We start from the raw sequence: 18,446 nt of genomic DNA, 5'->3' as shown, positions 1-18,446 counted from the left end.
AGGGATCTTACCAGGCTGTGATGAGAGGTGTACGTCACTGCTGAGACCTCACAAAGTGCCACTGCTGCCTTACATTTAAAAATAGTGCCGCCTGGTGCCATTATGTCGCTGCGCCTGCATGTTCGAAAATGACCGAATGTGTATGGGCTTGCCCGCACAGCGGCGGCGCTGCATGTGCAGATGACACTCCAGCCCCCCTCATCATACCATACAGGGTTAATGTTACTTTATGGTACGTGATGAGGTGGGGGTTTTAGTGGAGGAAGAGAGCAGTGCAGCTGGCTGGAGCATTGAAACAGGTAGGTGAAAGAGGCTTCCCCTTACTCCCCCCCCCACACACACACACACACACTGCAAGAATGGACTTTATATTAATTTCCTGGAGATGGGCTGTATTGTGGCACCACATCCTTTGCTGTTATTGCTAAAATTCATGAATATGTTAGGAATATATTGGGACTTTTCAGGTGCTACAGAGATATTCTACATACACATATATTAAAAAGAATTATTTTGTGAAAATGCATCTATGTATGTAGTACCTGAAAAGTCCCAGTATATTCTTAACATATTGAAGCATTTTACTTTCACCAGACCTGTCCTGCTGAGGTACAGGACAAGTTTAAAGCACAGAATTATACAGTGTGGAAGGCAGAACAATCGTGACTCACAGGAGAAGAATGCAGTCTGTCATTTGTCCTGTTATCTTGCCTTGGAGGAGCTCCGGTGACTACTTTATGGGTAGCAATGATCGCTACTGTGTTGTCCTGCTTGCCCTGTTCTCCCCCAGGAGGGGAGGGGAGAGGGAGGCTCGGGAACTGCCTGACACACACAAGCATGGAAGAGATCGAGTTTCTCCTTTCTGGACATTCCTCTGCATGCTCGTTACCCGCTCCTCACTTGTCCATAGACCCGAGGAGTGTCTTATATAAGCAGTGACAATGTCCAGGCTCCTGGGTCGACATTCTCCCCCTCGCTCACTCACTTACTCAGCTCAGTTCAGTTCAGTTCAGTCAGTGTCCAATGTGCGCTAATTGTCAGCGCTGACATTTCCCATCCTTCCTCCAGCTAGCTCCTCTCCTGCTCAGGACTCAGATTTGGCGCCACAAATTCAGCTTCTCTGGAGCCAATGAGAGAATAGAGAGCGATTCTCTCTCTTCTATTTACACACAGCCGCAGCACCCGATGAGAGACTCACGGGCCCCCTACTGGCCAGGGGCCCTCGGTCGGCGTCCGAATGACCGAATGGTCAGTCCGCCCCTGGTGAGAGGGATGCTAAATAATGCATTATTTGGAGGTATGAAAAGAACAGCTGGTTTGGAATTGAGTGTTTTATTTGTAGGTCTTGGAAGGAGTATATTTTCCGGGTGACAGGGTGTACGAAATGTCTAAGCTGAAACAAACCCACCTTGGCCCAAGGGAACATCCGAGAGTGTGAAAGGCTATCAGGTAGAAGGGGATTAAATAGCACATTGGAGAGAGGCGGGCAGGAGGAAGCTAGTGAGAACTTGGTATAACAGGATCTCCATATCCTGAGTGAGAACAGTGTGGGTCCCAGGCATAGACCGTGGAGCTTGGGGTCAGCAAATAAGGCAGGAGACCATACCAGGGAACAGGGGTGAGCCGGGAACAATGAACCCATCTCTATCTCCGTCCACCTGTTTGGGGGACGCAAGCTGGCCCAAGATACCACCGCACGGAGGTGGGAAGCCAAGCAGTACTTATGGATGTCCGGGGCCCCCATACCCCCCTGCCCCCTGGGGGAAAGAATGACTGAACTGGCTACTCTATGGGCCCCGTCCCTCCATATAAAATTGAGAAACCATCTTCTAAGGAGTTTCAATTGGGCCATCGGGATAGGAACAGGAAGTGTTTCAAAATAATATAATAACTTGGGCAACACTGACATCTTGAGAACATTTATCCTGCCTATCCAAGATATCGGTAGGGGATTCCATCTATTTAACATATCTTTGATAGATTTAAATAAGGGGATATAATTGGCTGCGTAAAGGGTAGAATATGAGGGGGTGATCTGTACTCCTTAATATCTGAGGGATGATGTGCACCAGCTATAGGGATATGAATCTTTAAGTGAAATTAGATCGTCAGGAGGGAGATGTAAAGGCAGGGCTTCGGTTTTGGACATGTTAATCTTATAACCCGAAAGAGAACTGAACTGAGATAGGAGGGCATTTAGGGACAGGAGTGATACATGGAGATTAGTGAGGGTCAGAAGCACATCATCAACAAACAAGGAGAGTTTATACTCTCTTTGTCTCATAGGGACCCCCCGTATGTCTGGGTGTGATCTAATAGCCTCAGCCAATGGCTCCAGGCATAGTATGAAGATGAGAGGCGAGAGGGGACAGCCTTGCCTGGTACCATTTGACATAAGAAATGATCTGGATGAGAAGGACGCTAAATGGACCTGGGAAGAGGGGTTGGAGTAAAGGGCATGAAGGGCCGTAAGGAAAGGACCTCTCAATCTGAACTTAGTAAGGGTTGCGAACATGTATGGCCAGCTTAATCGATCGAACGCCTTTTGAGCATCTAGGCTAAGGATCAGGGCGGGTCGGCGGACTCTATTTAATATATCAATAAGGTCAATGGTTTGTCTAGTATTATCCCCTGCATGCCTGGAAGGGTCAAATCCCACTTGATCCTTATCTATTAATTTCGTCAGGAATTGAGAGAGGCGGTTAGCTAGAATTTTGGTAAAGAGCTTGTAATCGGAATTTAAAAGCACGATTGGTCTATAGCTGTCTGGGAGCGAAGGGTCTTTGTCCGGTTTAGATATGACCATGATATAGGAGTGTAGAAATTGTTGGCAGGGGCGTTGACCTTGTAGAAGGGAGTTAAATAAAGATACCAAGTGTTTTGAAATAGTCGGGATGAAGGTCTTATAATAAATGTAGGGAAGGCCATCTGGACCTGGGGCTTTGTGGAATGGAAGGGACTTGACAGTTCGAGTAAGCTCTTCTTCAGTAATGGGTTCATTTAAAATCTGCACCTCTGTCTCATTAAGCCGGGGGAGGCGAAGATCCGTCATAAAGGTTTCAAAAGCTGTCTGGTCAAAGGGGGGGTGTTGGTCAGGGGAGAGGCAGTTGTAAAGTTTGTTGTGAAATTCCCCAAATACCTGGTTCATCGTCTGCGGACAGAAGGTGGGAGTCCCATCGGAGTGTTTTATATGTTCCGGGAAAGATAGGTAGGGCCTAGGGTTAAGCCTAGATACTAACATCCCATGTGGTTTGTTTGAGAATTCATAGAATTTTTGTTTTGCCCATAGAATAGATTTATCTATTTTGGACATGTCTAGGGACTTTATACGGTTGTGTAGAGAGGTTACCGTGCGCAGCCGGCCCATCGTGGGGGCATGTAGCAGAGAGCATTCGGCAGCAGCTAGTTCCAAAATTAAAGAGGACCTCTGAAGAGCAGAGTCCCTCTTTCTCTGGGATCCCACAGAGATACACTGTCCTCTAAAAAAGGCCTTATGAGCCTCCCAGAGGACGGACGGGCTGGACACGGAACCTGTGTTTAAGTGAAAATACTCAGTTAGGGCGGTGAGAAGTTTATCTCTAGAGTCGGGATGTTTAATTAGGGACTCGTTAAGTCTCCAATGACACCTCCTGGGGAAGGCAGCTGAGAGACAAAGGTCCAGGTATAGAGGAGCGTGGTCTGACCAGGTAATTGGACCCAGTTCAGAGGACACTGTGTGGGAAAGCAGAGGGGCTGTCAGCAGAAAATAATCCAATCTTGAGAACATCTTATGGGGAGGGGAATAAAACGAATACTGACGACCAACCGGGTGCTTGATACGCCAAGCATCAAACAGATGGTGAGAGCGAATCAGCTTCCTGAAAGAGTTTGCTAAGGAATGTGGGGCAGAAGGGGGCGCTGCATGGAACAATGATTTCCTATCCCGACCAGGTGAGAGGACAATGTTGAAGTCACCTCCAACTATCATGAAGGGGTGAGCTATACTGTGTAGTCGTTCAAAGACTTCAGTAAGGAATTTAATTTGACCCATATTAGGTACATATACATTCATGATCGTCATAGGGTTAGATAAATATGTGCCTTCCAGGATTATATAACGCCCATGAGGATCAAGATGAGTAGACTTGATCTGGAAGGGACATGAACGTTTGATCAAAATTGCCACTCCAGCCCTTCCAGATGGGTCTGAAGCTAAAAAAGACACTGGGAAGTGGCGAGAGGCAAATTTCAGGGAACACCCGGCCCGAAAGTGTGTCTCCTGAACCAGGATGACGTCCGCACCGGAGGCACTAAATTCCTTCAAGGCCATCCATCTCTTTTTAATGGAATTCAAACCCTTCACATTATATGATAACAATTTCAAAGCCATATATAAACATTACATTTCAGCTTCGGGATATTCAAAACAATAGACAACAGCCTAGTAATAGAAATATGCATAAATGGCCTAAGTACAGGCCTTAGCCTATTCAAAAGAGCCCTTATCGTGAGATGATCATTTAACAAACTAAAAATAAAAAACCAGGAAGTGGAAAAAAAATAGGAAAAAAAGGGGGAGACTGAATCATTTGAACTAACTTGGGATGATCCAAAAAAGGGGTCATGAAGAGTTATGTTGCTTAACAACAAAAAGGCCTGTGTGGCCCAAAAACTGGGAAAATAAAGAAAAAAAAAGAAAAAAAATGACTGCACAGAAAGGCCTGAGCAAAGTTTACTCAGGAATCCTCGGCTGAAGCCCGAGGACCAGTAGGGGAGCATAGCCATCTCCAAAATGGTGAGGGACCCGCGACTATCCGCCACAGTGACCCGCCTATAGCGTTACCTGACTAAACACAACTCTGGGTAACCTGGGGAGATGCAGCCATGAAGGAACCATTAAACAAAAAAAAAAAAAACAACTACATCCTATGAATAATGGACTGCAATAAAAAAAAAATAGAAAAAAAAAATTGTAAACCGGCAATAACAGTAGCCTAAACTGCGCAGAGCGTCCACAGGTGAGGACGCACTGCAAATATGGTGGGCCCAAATAGGGAGACAGACAACACTCAGGACCCATAATAAGGATATGGATCAGGTAGAAATGTCCACATCAAATCAGGTGGGAGGTCTTGAGCGCTGAGAGCGCTGGGGGGTGGAGTAGGCCTATGATTCTCTGCTTTTCACTGGGGTCCAGATTCTGGACGGGGCAGACAGTGGGCGTGGAGTGGTAGTCAAAGCCTGTTCTATGTCCACTGGAAGAGGAGGCAAACCTAGCCGTTTTATGAAAGCATCACCTTCTTGAAGGTCCCGTAGGATGTGTTGGACCCCCTCTAGAGTAATGTTGAGGCGAAATGGAAAGCCCCAGTAATAAGGGACCTTATGTTGCTGTAGATGACAGGTGATGGGTCGTAGGGAGTGACGTTTAGCCAGGGATCGGGGAGAGATCACTAAACAGTTGGATCCTGTCACCCTTGTAATCAATACCTGATCTGTTGCTTGTGGCCCTGGTTAAAATCTCTTTACTTTCATAGAAGAGGAAACATACCACGATGTCACGTGGTCTGGCACCCGCTGGGGGTTTAGGGGCCAGGGACCTATGAGCGCTGTCAAGGCGCCAGTCAATGTCCACGACTTCAGGAGCCAGGTTGTTAAATAGGCCTAAGAGATAAGGCCTGATATTGTTGTCAGCAACAGTCTCAGGGACTCCGCGTATTCGCAGGTTTTGGCGTCGCTCTCTGTTCTCGAGGTCCTCCTGCTGAAGCTGTAGTTGGGTCACTGATTTTTTAAGAATTGCATTTTCCTCTTCAAGGGCTTGTACATAGAGCAGAGATTCATCAAATTTTGTCTCTAGAGAGGCCGTGCGTTCTCCCAACGCGTCAATCTCTCCCCTGAGCTCTCTAGAAATTCTCCCCATCTCTTGTGCTATGTCTCTGGTTACCTGCTGGGCCAGGGCCTGTAGTTAAGGATCCATCATCTCCGGGGTAAGGACCGCATGAGGAGAAGAAGATACGAGGGGATGAGTGGCCTGATGGTGTGATCCATTCTCTGTCATTAAGGTGCTAACATTTTCCTCTGGATCACCTTGAGAAATCGGAACCGGGGATTGAGACTTAGTTAGGAAGCGATCCATGGTGGAGGAGGATTTTGAGTGTTGTGTGGCTCGGTAGAAGGATCTCTGATCCCCAATTTTGCCCATTTGGTGCCAGGATGTGTAACAGAGTTGTGGTGTCTCGCCTCTAGAGCTGTTTGAGGCTTATGTAACTGTATAGAGGCTGCGGGTCACTGGACAGGAGCGGGGCTCAGAATTCACTTTTCCACCATCTCAGAGGACAGCGCATGTGCCCCTGGGTTGCTTGAGATGTAGAAACCAGATCTGGGGGGGGGGTGCGGAGGCCGCAAGCGTGTTCCACAAGCCGAGGCCAGGGGCAGGCCGGAGGACAGTTTATATTAGTGATTTAATATGCAATGAACAGTCTGAGCTTCCTATTGTGGAAGAGAGCAATGGGAATAGGGGGATCCGAATGCTGGAAGCAGGGATCAATCATAGATCTGGGCGTCTGAGCTGTGTAAGCTGGTACAGGCTTGTATCAAGACTCAGTTCTAACAGTAGTGGAAGTTCAATAAAAGCAGCACAATAGCCCCAAAGCACACAGTACCTTGATATGGAGGATGTGCCTTATATATTAGGCCTCAGGATGGTGGAGTGCGGTGGATGCCCGGGGGATTCCTTATGTTAATCCTCTGGCGTTTTCCCAGGGGATTGTAACAGACAGCTTCCTCTCCCCGATCTCCTCTGTGGGAACACAGCGATAAACGGGCCCTCCGCGCGCCGCTGATGTTACCTGAGCCTGGGGACGCCGGAGGCTATACAGGCCGCAGGGTATCCGCGGGCCGCAGGCGCTCAGATCCCACCGCTACGGGCCCTCTGGTGGTATCACGGGTCCCCGCACAATTCAGCCTCCTCCTGGGGACAATCTGCACTGGCGAGGGTGTTGAGGCTTCCCTCCATTTTGCCGATTGCGGCACTTGAGCCCGAGGACGGGGGAGATCACATAGGCTGCAAGATAGCGGCGCCCGTCGGAGCCCGGCAACAGTTCGAACGGCCGACTGGACTCCACTAATTTCCCCCAAGATGGTGCAGGGAGTGACTAATGGCTTCTGGGGAGAGTTTGGAAGCTCTCCCAGTCGATAATTGAGCTGGATGGCCGTGGATTGTGGAAGGGTCGGCAGAACTCTGCAAGCATACGTCCTTTCCCTTCGACGTCCGGACACGCCCCCCCCCCCCCCCCCCTTCTGGCTTTCTAAGGGCATAAATGTTTGATTTCACTCCTCACTGCCTATCACAGTTTTGGAGGCCATGAAATGTCCAGATAGCACAACCCCCCCCCCCCCCCAAATGACCCCATTTTGGAAAGTAGACACTCCAAGCTATTTGCTGAGAGGCATTTTGAGTATTTTGCAGATCTCTCTTTTTGTCACAAGGTTTTGAAAGTTGAAAAAAGAAAAACAAAAAATACATTTTTCTTTTCTTTCTTAATTTTCAAAAACAAATGAGAGCTGCAAAATACTCACCATGCCTCTTAGCAAATACCAAGACCTCTACTTTCCAAAATGGGGTCATTAGGGGGGTTTGGTGCTATCTGGACAGTTCAGGGCCTCCGTAACTGTGATAGGTAGTGAGGAGTAAAATCACCATTTTACACCCTTAGAAAGCCTGAAGGCGGTGATTGGTTTTCGGGGTCCTGTACACGGCTAGGCTCCCAAAAAAGTCTCACACATGTGGTATCCCCATACTCAGGAGAAGCAGCAGAATGTATTTTGGGGTGTAATTCTACATATGCCCATGGCATGTTAGAGCAATATATCATTTAGTGACAACATGTCTATCAGCAAACAGCTTGGGGTGTCTACTTTCTAAAAAAGGGGTCATTTGTGGCGGGGGGGGGGGTGAACTATCCTGGCATTTTTTGCACAACATTAGAAGCTTATGTGCTTATGTCACACATCACCCATTCGTCTAACCACTTGAAGACAAAGCCCTTTCTGACACTTTTTGTTTACATGAAACATTTTTTTTTTTGCTAGAAAATTACTTTGAACCCCCAAACATTAAATATTTTTTGAAAGCAAAGGCCCTACAGATTAAAATGGTGGTGTTGAAATTTTTTTTTCACACAGTATTTGTGCAGCCATTTTTCAAACGCAATTTTTTTGGAAAAAGAACACTTTTTTTTATTTTAATGCACTAAAACACACTGTATTGCCCAAATGAAATAAAAAAGATGATCTTATGCCCAGTACATGGATACCAAACACGACATGCTTTAAAATTGCGCACAAACGTGCAGCGGCGACAAACTACATACATTTTTAAAAGCCTTTAAAATCCTTTACAGGTTACCAATTTAGATTTACAGAGGATGTCTACAGCTAAAATGACTGCCCTCGATCTGACCTTCGCGGTGACACCTCACATGCTTGGTGCAATTTCTGTTTACATATGATACCAGACCGCCGCTTGCCTACTGTTCCTTTCATTTTTTATTTTTTTTTTTATAATTTTTTATTATCTCACGAAATGTAAATATCCCCTATGATAGCAATAGGTAGTGACAGGTACTCTTTTTTGAAAAAATTGGGGTCTACTAGACCCTAGATCTCTCCTCTGCCCTCAAAGCATCTGAGCACACCAAGATCGGTGTGATAAAATGCTTTCCCAATTTCCCAATGGAGTTGTTTATGTCCAGCGAAACCTAAGTCATGAAATGCTTGTAGATTCTGGTTTCTTAGGCCATAGAGATGATTGGAGCCAGATAAATAAATCAGTGCTGCAGCTGAATGGCATACCTGAAAAGTAAACAATGGTAGCGATACAAAATGAACTCAATAAAACAACTTGATTTTTTAACGCAATCTGTGCCTAAAAAAATATATGCCGCAGCACGGGAGCAATCCGCCCCTGATGTTAGGAGAAAATCGCTCCTCCACCCCTGCCCCGATGCTTCGGCATAACGCTGTTGCTGTCAGAATAAATAAACCCGTGCTGCAGCTGAATGGCGTACCTGCTAAGCAAATGATGGTTAACAATAAAAAAACAAAGTAACATTACAGTATAACAGTAAGACATACCATACTTGCAAAGCAAATACAATAAAACATAGTAAAGATAAAACATTACAGTTCTAAAATACAGTAACAATAGAGAGCGAACAATAGAGCAGACAATAGAGAGCGAACATAAGAGAGAGAATAGTAGAGAGAGAAGAAAAATAAAACCACAACTATTTGTGGCTTATTTATTTATTTATTTATTGTGTTTTTTTGTGTGTTTTTTTTTTTGCATTTTTAATAAACTGTAAACGTTCCAGATTAGGGTCTTTCAAAATGTGATGGCCATCTCATCTTTCGAGACCCTGTGTAAGTGTGCCCTAGGACTGTACAATGCTGTACCCTAAGCTAATATTCCACTAGTGTGTGGTAGCATTTGAAACAGTCACTGATGCAGAGACCAGGTTAGTCAGGAGAGGAGGGACAATAAAAGCGGGTGTCACGCCTAAATTCGCATTTTCTGCAAACATGACATCTTCTTAAGGGATTTCTTTGTGTAGGGATACCAAAGAGGACATATGGAAAATGCCTCTCATGCAGCTGGCTGACTGCATTTGCCTTGGGAAGGTGGGCCACTGCATCATCTGGAAACAGAAGGGCTGTGATGCTCTCTTCTTGGAATTTAAGGAAGGATCCAGTTCATCCTGAAGCTTTGTATAGAACATAAGCATTCAGCATAGCCAATTGAAATAAATATACAGACACTTTTTTGTACCAGCGTCGGTTGTTGAGGTCCACCCTTCCCATGTTAAGATTCGTGCACACAGAGGGGTTTCTCCACAACACCAGTCACCATAGGAATTTGGACAGTCCTACATGCGTGAAGGGAGGACAGAACAAAAACATTCCGTGTATCCCTCCACTTCACTGCTAACAAATTATTACATTTTAAGCAGGCTCTCTCCCCCATCTAAGTCGGGACCCTACAAGCCCTTGGGGAAAGCCCCGGCAATTAGATCGCACTGTGCCACGTGCGCCAATTCCACAATCAAAAAGGTGACTAAAAAGTGGCACGCTTGTGTAATAATTGCCCACGTACAAGTACCCCTTTCTGAATAAGGGTGACACCAAGTCCCACACAATCTTACCAGCGCTCCCTATGTAGTCCGGGCAGTTCTCAGGCTCCATGTGACTATCTCTTCACTCGTAAACCATAAAACTATATGTATAGCCTGTTGCCCTATCCCAGAGCTTATACACCTTGACCCCATATCTGTCACGCATGCTAGGAAGATACTGTTCGATAGACAAGCAGCCAGAAAACGTAATCAGGGACTCATCAACGCAGACAACTTGATCAGGAGTAAACAAGGCTGCAAACTGTTGGTTAAAGTGGTTTACGAGGGGCCGAATTTTGTGGAGCCGATCGTATCCAAGGTCACCCTGAGGACGACAGAGTTCATTGTCATTGAAATGCATGAACCGCAAGATCTGCTCGTATCGTGTCCTGATCATGGAGGCAGTGAACACGGCATATGGTGAATTGGGTCAGTGGACCAATATGACCACAACTCACTTTTTTTAACTATGCCCATGAGGAGGGATAGGCCCATGAAGGTCTTAAATTTGGAAACTGTAATACATCTCCAATCTCTGGCAAGGGCCAACTGGGAATTAGCGGTGATGAATTGACCAGCATACAAATTGCTTTGGTCCACAACAGATCTATAGAGATCTTCCGTGAAAAACAGCGAATAAAAATTAAGTGACGTAAATTAAATGTTTCCACCTGAATTCCAGGTTGGCCAGTGAATGGGGGAAGTACGGGTGCTGCAGAAGTGGTGGACTCCCAATTCGGATTGGCAAATGCAGCAGGAAGGGCACTATGGGCTCGACAGGCCTGTGGTTTTTTCCTTTTGGTGGCTGCGGGACTTGTGCTATCCACCTCATCGATTGAACTGCACTTATGGGACTCACCCCTAGGGATGAGCCGAACACCCCCCTGTTCGGTTCGCACCAGAGCATGCAAACAGGCAAAAAATTTGTTTGCACACGCGAACACCGTTAAAGTCTATGGGACACGAACATGAATAATCAAAAGTGCTAATTTTAAAGGCTTATATGCCAGTTATTGTCATAAAAAGTGTTTGGGGACCTAGATCCTGCCCCAGGGGACATGGATCAATGCAAAAATAAGTTTTAAAAACGGACGTTTTTTCAGTTGCAGTGATTTTAATAATGCTTAAAGTGAAACAATAAAAGTGTAATATTCCTTTAAATTTCGTACCTGAGGGTGTCTATAGTATGCCTGTAAAGGGGCGCATGTTTCCCGTGTTTAGAACAGTCTGACAGCAAAATGACATTTCAAAGGAAAAAAAGTAATTTAAAACTACTTGAGGCTACTAATGAATTGCCGGTCCGACAATACACATAAAAGTTCATTGATAAAAATGGCATGGGAATTCCCCACAGGGGAACCCCGAACCAAAATTTTTAAAAAAATGACGTGGGGGTCCCCCTAAATTCCATGCCTGGCCCTTCAAGTCTGGTATGGATATTATTAAGGGGAACCCCGGCCAAAATTAAGAAAAAAAATGGCGTGGGGTCCCCCTCAAGATCTATACCAGACCCAGTTCTGGTATGTATTTTAAGGGGAACCCCACGCCAAAATTTAAAAAAAAATGGCGTGGTTCTCCCCAAAAATCCATACCAGACCCTTATCCGAGTACGCAACCTGGCAGGCCGCAGGAAAAGAGTGGGGACGAGAGAGCGCCCCCCCCCTCCGGAACCGTACCAGGCCACATGCCCTCAACATTGGGAGGGTGCTTTGGGGTAGCCCCCCAAAACACCTTGTCCCCATCAACAAGGGCCTCATCCCCACAACCCTTGCCCGGTGGTTGTGGGGGTCTGTGAGCTGGGGGGCTTATCGGAATCTGGAAGCCCCCTTTAACAAGGGGACCCCCAGATCCCGGCCCTCCCCCTGTGTGAAATGGTAAGGGGGTACAAAAGTACCCCTACCATTTCACAAAAAAAGTGTCAAAAATGTTAAAAATGACAAGAGACAGTTTTTGACAATTGCTTTATTTAAATGCTTCTTCTTTCTTCTATCTTCTTTCTTCTATCTTCCTTCGGTTTCTTCCTCCATCTTCTTCTGGTTCTTCTGGTTCTTCTGGTTCTTCTGGTTCTCCTGGTTCTTCCTCCAGTGTTCTCGTCCGGCATCTTCCTCCGCGGCGCTGGCATCTTCTTCCCTTCGTCTTCTGAGCCTCTCCGCATCCAGCATGATGGGATGGGAGGCTCCCGCTGTGTAATGCTTCTCCTCTTCTGACAGTTCTTATATAACGGAGGGCGGGGCCACCTGGTGACCCCGCCCCCTCTGACACACGGGGACTTCCCTGTGGCATTTCCCTTGACGTCAAAGGGGGGCGGCAGGGAAGTCACTGTGCATCAGAGGGGGGTGGGGTCACTGGGTGGCCCCGCCCTCCATTGTATAAGAACCATCAGAAAAGGAAAAGTGTCACACAGTGGGAGCCTCCCATCCCATCATGCTGGATGTGGAGCGGCCCAGAAGACGAAGGGAAGAAGACGCCAGTGCCGCGGAGGAAGATGCTGGACGAGAACACCGGAGGAAGAACCAGAAGAACCAGAAGAACCAGAAGAAGAAGATGGAGGAAGAAACCGAAGGAAGATAGAGGATAGAAGAAAGAAGATAGAAGAAAGAAGACGCATTTAAATAAAGGAATTGTCAAAAACTGTCTCTTGTAATTTTTAACATTTTTGACACTTTTTTTGTGAAATGGTAGGGGTACTTTTGTACCCCCTTACCATTTCACACAGGGGGGAGGGCCGGGATCTGGGGGTCCCCTTGTTGAAGGGGGCTTCCAAGATAAGCCCCCCGCCCGCAGACCCCCCACAACCACCGGGCAAGGGTTGTGGGGATGAGGCCCTTGTCCCCATCAACATGGGGACAAGGTGTTTTGGGGGGGCTACCCCAAAGCACCCTCCCAATGTTGAGGGCATGTGGCCTGGTACGGTTCAGGAGGGGGGCCGCTCTCTCATCCCCCCTCTTTTCCTGCAGCCTGCCAGGTTGCGTGCTCGCATAAGGGTCTGGTATGGATTTTTGGGGAGACCCCACTCCATTTTTTTTTTTTTTTGGCATGGGGTTCCCCTTAAAATCCATACCAGACCTGAAGAGTCTGGTATAGATTTTGAGGGGGACCCCACGCCATTTTTTTTTTTATTTTGGCTGGGGTTCCCCTTAATATCCATACCAGACCTGAAGGGTCTGGTATGGAATTTAGGGGGACCCCCCACGTCATTTTTTTTTAATTTTGGTTCGGGGTTCCCCTGTGGGGAATTCCCATGCCGTTTTTATCAATAAACTTTTATGTGTATTGTCGGACCGGCATTTCATTAATAGCCGCGAGTAGTTTTAAATTACTTTTTTTCCTTTGAAATGTCATTTTGCTGTCAGACTGTTCTAAACACGGGAAACATGCGCCCCTTTACAGGCATACTATAGACACCCCCCAGGTACGAAATTTAAAGGGATATTTCACTTTTATTGTTTCACTTTAAGCATTATTAAAATCACTGCTCCTGAAAAAACTTCCGTTTTTAAAACTTTTTTTTTGCCAGGACCCAAGTCCCCAAACACTTTTTATGACAATAACTTGCATATAAGCCTTTAAAATTAGCACTTTTGATTTCTCCCATAGACTTTTAAAGGGTGTTCCGCGGCTTTCGAATTTGTCGCGAACACCCCAAATTGTTCGCTGTTCAGCGAACTGGCGAACAGCCGATGTTTGAGTCGAACATGAGTTCGACTCGAACTCGAAGCTCATCCCTACTCGCCACAGTGCTGGATGTATGACCAGGATGTACTAGGCCGCTTGTGCTTGCCAGTTCACCAAAAGGATGAATGGCATTAGTACTGGCTCTCTGCTCCATACGAGAGCCCTGTGGTTCTTGCACCTCAACAACAGCAGAAGAACGGGGTTGGGTACGCCTGACCTTGGCAGGGACCACTACTCCGTCGTCAGAGCTATCGGTCAGGATGCTGTTGCTGTCTACCGGCTCGTATTCTGAGTCTGAATCTGACAGATGGGTGACTTCCTCTTCACTCTCATCTGTCAGGCTCAGAAACGTGTAGGCCCCTTCACTAGTGTACCTTCGATTGGACATTTTGGCCTCTAAATTTACTGGTACAACTAGTGAAACTCACAGTTAAAAAGAGCACCTGACTGTTAGTGACTGCTTCAAACGCTACCAAAAAAACTGTTAGCGTTCGCAGGGATCAGGCCTGACTCTGCAAATGCTGCAGTTATGTGTTTATTGTTTTGAAAGTGACAGTGATCGATTGATACTGCACTTGGGTGGGCAGGGCTGGGCTGGGCGGAGGGGCTAAACGCAGGTGCTAGCAGGTATTTGTAAATTATAAACACATATATACCACACTGTCTATGAAAGAAATCAAACAAAAATTGAAAAAAACTAAAGCAGCCAGCACAGCAGTGGATAACGTTGCAAAAATGACAAGTTGGGTGAATTGTGCAGGGCTTATGTGATCATATAAACCATAACAAATAATATGAGTACAAAAAACGTGAATAACAAATGATGTGCTCAAAAATACTCCAAGCGGTCCTCTATTATGACATGTAATGTCTATAAATAGAGGAACTTGGACGTGTGATGTCCAAAAAAAGTCAGCGACAAACTTCAATCATGTGTGCTGATAATCCTCAACCACATGTGGATATGATATAGTGACAGTCTTTAACTTCAAATATGTATGATGTAATAACAGTTGATAGTAGATCCACCACCAAAGACACCAGAAGCTGCTTACCAGAGGGATTGAACTCAAATAGGTGTACACCTAGTGAGTCAATCAAGCTTTGTGGTATAATATACCAAGGGGATCAGATGCTCTATCCAGATATGACCTCCAGATGGACCTCTGAACAGATGTAAGGTATGAATGGACTCAGTAGATACAGTATAGGCAGTCAGCCCCACTATTAAAAGAAAGAGGAAGGCATATAGCGTAACTCCGTATGGAAATTTTAATACATGAAAAGCAAAGGAAATACACTCACGTGTTTAGCAGTAAAATCAAGAGCTTGGCTAAAAGAAGACAGTGGTCTCAGCAGGATATGCTGAGACCACTGTCTTCTTTTATACAAGCGACCGATATATATTCTTCTACATATTTTTGGTAAAAAAAATCACAATATTCGTATATTGATTGCTTTGTGCAAAAGTTATTGCATCTACAAACTATGGGATAGATTTAGGGACTAGTAATGGCGGAGATCTGCGATTTTTAGCGGGACTGCGACATTGTGGTGGATAAATCTGACCCCAAATGACACTTTTTGGGGACCAGTGATATATTACATTGATCAGTGCTATAAAAATGCACTGATCACCACCTACAAACTAGACTTTACCCCAGCTCAATTCCTTCTACACCTCTCACCTTTACCACACACTACCTATCACAAATTGTTAATGATGCATATTATTAACGCAGCAAAACAATGTATCCCCTTACATTGGAATTCAAAACAACTACCCACTCTCAAAGAATGGTTTTCCAGAATACACAGAGTAGCAGAAATGGAAAAGCTTATACATATCTCAAGAGACACGCCGACAAAATTCAGTCGTAAGCGGGCCTGTTGGACACACTACCAAACATTACCTGAATACCAGGACATACTAAATCTGCCCACGTAAAGGAGATTTATACCTGATGACCTAACCCTCTTACAACCCAACCTTCCCACCATTAATTCTTCCTTTAATCGGGAAATGCCCCCCTAATTTATCGGAAGCCCCCCTCAAAAACACCATAGACAAATACCACTTGCCAAGGGAAGTCAGAGACCTCCCATCCTACCCCCTTTCCCCCCTCCCTTCTTCCCCCTTCCCTGCCCCCCAGCCTCCCCTCTTCCCCTCCCCTCCTCTCCCCCTCTATTCCCTACGCTCACCATCTAGACACCCACATAGGCATACAATCTTCCCGCTTCACATACTCATTAAATACCCAACCTAAAAGATGAACTTAAGACACACACGAAGTCATACTGAATGCTCACTGACCAGGTCCACATATATCCAGGGATATATACAAAATTCTCCCGACAGATGTCTTACTCTAATCTCATGTTATAAGATTTGCATATCGGTATTTCCACTACACGTGGAATAAATTTCCCACAGAGCATCTGTTATCGGGCAATTAAGGCCCAAATAGAGGTATAAGTTGGGTTAATACCCCTCCCACAATTAATCCAGTATGGAAGTGATTGTCAATACTAGCTGGGACATTCTGTTGTGATGTATCTCATAATAATTTCATCAATGTTTAATGATTGCTGTAAAGACTTTTTATTCTTCAATAATATACTTTGGAAAAAAAATGCATCTAATGTAAAAATGACACTGACGGGGAAGGGGTTAACACTAGGGGTCGATCAAGGGGTTAAGTGTGTTCCCTGGGTGTGTTCTAACTCTAGGGGGGATGGGCTACCAGGCACATGACAGAGATCACTGTTCCTGATCACTGAGAACCATAGATCTCTGTCATGTCTCCTGTCAGATTGGGGATCAGCTTGTTTACACTGGCAGATCCCCATTCTGCCTCTGTACTAGGCGATCGCGGGTCGCCAGTGGACATCGAATCCACCCCTCCGTGGGCACGCTCCAGCAGCGGAAGCGAGCCACCGTACAGCTATGGCAGTTCGCGCAGGAGAGCCGACCTGCCACCATATAACGACGGCGCCTGCTCGGCAAGTGGTTAAGTATCATTAAAATCACTGCTCCTGTAAAAACAATCTTTTTTAAAAAACATGTTTTTACATTGATAGACACCCCCAGGGCAGTATTCAGGCCCCCATACCCCTTTTATGGCCAATAACTTGCATAGAAGCCTTCAAAATGGGCACTTTTGATTTTTCAAGTTTGGGTCCCATAGACTTTAATAGGATTTGGAGATTGGGTCTGAAATTTTGTGATGTTTGAGAGTTCTGACGCAAACCGAACTGGGGGTGTGTGTGGGGGGGGGGGTTCGGCCCAACTCTACAGGTAAGCCTTTTTATTAGATAGAGACCAAGAGCCTATAGTAGACAGCTAAGTAAAGTACAAATTGCATATGTTGTGCTTTTGTACATGTCTTCCAACCCAGCTGCACTAATAACTATAAAGCTGGCTATACGTGACTCGACCTAGCTATGCAAGCTTTGATTGAAAAATCAAATGAGTCAGATGGAAAATTGTCAGCTGAACTGTGATTGCATTCTATTTAAACAACAGCTTTTGGCTATCTGAATGCAATAGTTGGCAGCGGAGATCCAAAAAGACTAAATTAGAGAAATCCATATGTGTGTATGGCTAGCTTTAGTGTCTTAAGTGAAACGTCCTGAGGGGTTATTAATTTATTATTCTCCATATTAAAGTTAAAAAAATTATTGTAATATATTGTGAAAATTGTGTATATTGTGTGATTTTCTAGCAGTACCTGCAATGATAATAATTATCTCTGACATCTTAAAGAAATGTGCCACATTATTTCTGAAATGCTATGCAACCTTCAAAACACAGGGATATTGATTTGCAGAGGGTACAAGAAAATGTCAAACTGTACTGCATTTGAAAAATGCAAACCACAACATTACCATGATCACCAAAATAATAACTCCGAAACATCTTGAAAAACACTATACATGTATAAATATAGCTTGAAGCAGTTGTCAAGTCTCTTTTTCTGGAGAATATACGACAGCAGCATTTTCTTTTGTAGCAGTCTAACAACATGCCTATGCCTAACATTTTCCCTGACCGGAGGTTACAAGAGGAGAATCGTAGCGGTTGTACAATTGCTGTGTTGAGTAAGGTGAATTGCCTTATGGTCATATTGCTAGGAAACATCCTCCTTATTTTGTGATCCTTCAGTTAACTAAGGCTTGGTTTTCTATTATTTATGTGAACATAAAACAGGGTATGGCAATGATTTGTGATCTCATTCTGGTTTCTTTAGTAGATGCACAAATTATAACAAATGTAGAATACTTTATGGGCTTTGAAACAAAGTGAAGTTTTGCAATTTACTGCATAATATTTCCGATTGTTAGAAAAAAATAAAAAGGGAATTACATAACATGTGTGCGCACGTGTGGATACTTGAGTTAAAGCAATGCTACTGTGCAGTTTATCTGCTCTTAGTGTTGCTTCCCTGAACTTCCAATCCACATAGGAATGTTCAGTGGGCAGTGCAGTCTCCAACCTGTTAGCCTGGAGAAGCAGGAAGAGGAGGATGGAGCAGGACAGTGTTTTGCCATCCAAGGCTATTGGGCTGTATGTTTCTATTGATTCACACAGTGTAGGGAGGCACAACTCTATTCCCTGTATGC

The sequence above is a fragment of the Aquarana catesbeiana genome, linkage group LG01, assembly GCF_042186555.1.
Source record: "Aquarana catesbeiana isolate 2022-GZ linkage group LG01, ASM4218655v1, whole genome shotgun sequence".
Classification (NCBI taxonomy): domain Eukaryota; kingdom Metazoa; phylum Chordata; class Amphibia; order Anura; family Ranidae; genus Aquarana; species Aquarana catesbeiana.
Note: the sequence above shows the minus strand (reverse complement) of the source record.